This window comes from Tenrec ecaudatus, chromosome 6 (assembly GCF_050624435.1).
Source record: "Tenrec ecaudatus isolate mTenEca1 chromosome 6, mTenEca1.hap1, whole genome shotgun sequence".
In the NCBI taxonomy this organism is placed as follows: domain Eukaryota; kingdom Metazoa; phylum Chordata; class Mammalia; order Afrosoricida; family Tenrecidae; genus Tenrec; species Tenrec ecaudatus.
The window spans coordinates 101,146,695-101,150,418 of record NC_134535.1 but is presented as its reverse complement, the minus strand read 5'-3'; the positions used below and the strand labels follow the sequence as shown (position 1 = coordinate 101,150,418).

The 3,724-nt window shown below is 41.9% G+C and overlaps 1 non-coding gene across 1 annotated transcript; it reads left to right on the top strand.

Moving 5' to 3' along the window:
- The first annotated feature begins 314 nt into the window (after positions 1-314).
- On the top strand, positions 315-449 carry LOC142452184 (small nucleolar RNA SNORA42/SNORA80 family). Its single transcript, XR_012785216.1, has one exon. It is a non-coding gene; the product is annotated as a small nucleolar RNA SNORA42/SNORA80 family (small nucleolar RNA).
- Positions 450-3,724: the final 3,275 nt, after the last annotated feature.

The window sequence follows — 3,724 nt, the reverse complement described above, 5'->3', positions numbered from 1 at the left end:
TGGGCTGGGATGCTTTCTGGATATATAATTACTTATTGATACAAGGCTCTTTCTTATACATATACAAGGGGTTAGCCAAAAAGCCCGGAATTGTGCTGGGCAGAGCAGAGCTGTCATGGTATGCATTTTTCTGCTAGACGAGCATTAAGCATCTTGCTCTGATACTACTGCACCCAATGGGGTCACCTGGGAAGGCTCTCTTTGGTCACAGTGAATTTTTTTTTTGTAAAAGTAGTTTCACTCAAATCTTGTTTTTTTGTGTGTGATGGCTGATTTAAGAGAGCATCATGTGGGTGTGAAATTTTGTTTCCTGTGCATGGGTTTGGATTTGTGGCAGGTCCGATTCCATGGGTCTCTCTCAGTGTCCCATGCGAAAGCAAACTGTCACCCCAAACCATTGCCTGGCTTTACCCTCATGGGCTTCAGGCACTGAGGCGGGTTGCACAGTGAAAAAAAAAATTTGTTTCCTGCTCTGGAAAAAATATCTCTGAAAATGCTGTGATGTTGAACACAGCTTATAAGACAACACTATAGGGAAAACTCAAGTGTACATGTGGTTTTCTCATTTCAAAATTGGTGAAATGTCCACTGATGACAAACCTCATTCTGGACATCCATCGACTTCCCAAACGGAAGAAAATGTTGACTCATAGTGCATCTAGATTTTTTTCCACCAGGTCAGAGTGTTAATCAAGCTTGCTATTTACAGGTTCTGAGAAGATTGCAAACAGTGTGTGACCCAAAAGGCCTGATTTGTGGCAGACAGAAGACAGGTTTTGCCACCATGACAATGTGCACCTGCTCACGCAGCCATCTCAGTGTGCCAGTTTTGGGCAAAAACAGCAAGCTTCTCTTGGCCCACACACCTGACCTCTCTACATGCCACTTATTTTTCTTTTTGCAAATGCAGAGGTATATGAAAGGATAGCGATTTGATGATGTCGAAGAGATGAAGGAAAAAACGCGGGAGGTGCTGTCAGCTATCCAAACAGATGAATTTGAAAAATGTTTCCAAGAATGGAATCATGGGTTTGGCAAATGTATTAAGTGTTGTTTTGTAAAAATATTTAAATACTTATATTAGATAAAAATCCTTTTTTGGGGGGCGGGGGGTACCCTCTCATCTGAATGTCACTGGATTTGTTTCTCTAGTTAACTTGGCCTAACACAATAGCCTTACCTGGTAATCACATTGCAAACAATTCTCATAGATTGAAAAATATAAGACTACATTTTAAAAATAAGAATATGACAAATTATTACAGCTATGTAATATAAAGTCTATGTGTAAACTATATATGTGTATATATTTCTGGTATATGACTGAGCATTATCTTAAATAGTTTGAATCAATAGTGACTACAATAACAACATGGGGGAGATATTGCAGTAGTCTTAGGGATATAATGAAGCATCCTCAGGTAGACAACGGCCCAATGGAAGACCAACAGATAAAAAATCACAGTGAGGAATGATGAATGCTTCAATGGAGATGTGATGAAAAAGAGCACAAAGAGATAAGATTGATGAGGAAATGATGGGATGGGTGTTAATGAATAGGAGTTTTCCTGACAGGTGAGCAGTATTTTGTTTAGATTCCCTCCATATGGTGATGACTCATATCTACCCGATACACACAGATCAAAACACTGGCTGGACCGTGTTATTATAATTGGACCCATGGCAGCAGTCACTGGGCCAATCCATCTTTGTGAGAGTCTTCCTCTTTTTCCATCCCTACTCCTTGACCGAGTATGATGTCCTTCCTTGTCTAGTCTCGCCTGAGAACCTGTGCCAAGTGAGCGAGTCTTACCATTCTCTTTTCTAAGAAGCATTCTAGCTGTATTTCTTCCAAGGTAGACTTGTTTGTTCTTCAGGCAGTTCATGGTATTTTCAAAATTCTTCCCCAGCACCACAATTCAATTGATAGATTCCTATGGATCTCCCTTCTTCCACGACCAGCTTTCAAATGCATTTGACGTGGTTGAAAGTAGCCTGGCTCGGTTAGATGCAACTTAGTGCTCAAAGTGACGGCCTTACTCTAAAGAGGTCTCGTGTGGCAAACTTACCCAGTGCTGTGCGTCCTTTGATCTTTTGACTGCTGCTTCATGAACATTGATTGTGGATCCAAGAAATATGAAACCCTCGACAAGTTTTCTCCATTTATTATGATGTTTGCTATTGGTCCAATTGTGATCATTTTCATTCGATGCAGTGGTTATGCACTGGGCTGCAATTCACATGGTTGGCTGTTCAAAACTACCAGCCGTTCCTTGAGAGAAAGCCAGGACTTTCTACTCCTGTAAACAGCTTCCTCAGAAACCCACAGGGGTTGCTATGAGTCAGCATTGACTCAATGGCAACGAGTTTAGGGTTTTCTTGGTTATGTTGAATTGCAATCTGCAATGAAGGTTATAGTTTTTGTTCTTCATCAACAAGTGCTTCATGGCCGTCTTGCCTTCAGTAAGCAGGAATGCATCATCTGCATACACCAAGTTGCTAATAAGTCTACCTCTTGATACTGCCTTCTTCTTCATACAGTCCAGCTTCTCAGATTATCTGCTCAGCACACAGATTGAATACGTGTGGAGAAAGGATACAACTCTGACCCACACCTTTCCTGATTCAACCATCGAGTCTCTCCTCGTTCTGTTCTAACCGCTGCTTCTTGGCCCAAGTATAGGTTCCACATGAGCACAAGGAATTATGGAATTCTCATTTTTCCTCAGTATTACCCATTGTTTGGTCTGATCCACAGGGTCAAATGCCTTTGCAAAGTTAACACATCGCAAGTAACGGTATTGCTGTTACTCTCTGCATTCGGTCAAGATCCTCTGCTGTCAGTAAGGCTATCACTGGTGCCACATTCTGCTGAATCCGCCTTGAATTTCTTTCAGCTTCCTGCCAATGGGGTGCTGCAATTATCTAATTATCTTTAGCAAATTTTTACTTTCATGTGATATTAATGGTTTGTTCAGTAATTTCCACATTCGTTTCGGTCACCTTTCTTTGGAATGGATACAAATATGGATCTCTTGCATTCTGTGACATTTCTTGGCATAGAAGAGTGAGAGCACTCGGTGAGCTTGTAATTGGTGTTCCATCATTTCCTGGAGACTTGTTTTCTTGCTAATGCCTTCATTGCAGCCTGGATTTATTCCTTCATGCTACCAATCATTAATCATATACTACCTGCTGAAGTGATTGAAAGTTGACAGGCTCTCTGTATTCCATCCATCTTCTTTTGCATCTTTCTATATGTTTCAAGATTTTGCTTGTGTTGGGCTGGGTAGTCTAGAGAAACAAATCCAGTGACACTCAAATAAGAAAGAGCTTGGCTTCAACAAGTACTCTTATATCAAAAGAAAGCATCCTAGCCCAGTCCAACCTAATTCCACAAGTTCAATGCACGCCAGGTCCCTCTTTAGACTTATACAGCCACAGGCTGGTAAAACAGAACATTGAACAAAGAAGCAGTTCCATCACAGGCTGGTGGGTACAGTCACGTGGATCCAAGGTCACTGAAAACATGACAGGGTCCAACAGCTCTGAGGTCAGGTGGCTCACATGGTACCATGGAGGCAGGCAGAGTACCCGCAGGCAGGAAGGCAGAGAGGGTAATTCCTAGAGTCCTTCCCTCTCATACAAAAGACCAGCCTCCGAAGGTGTCATCAAGCTACCACCCGATTGAAAGACTGACAGATTTCACTGCACCTCTAGCCTC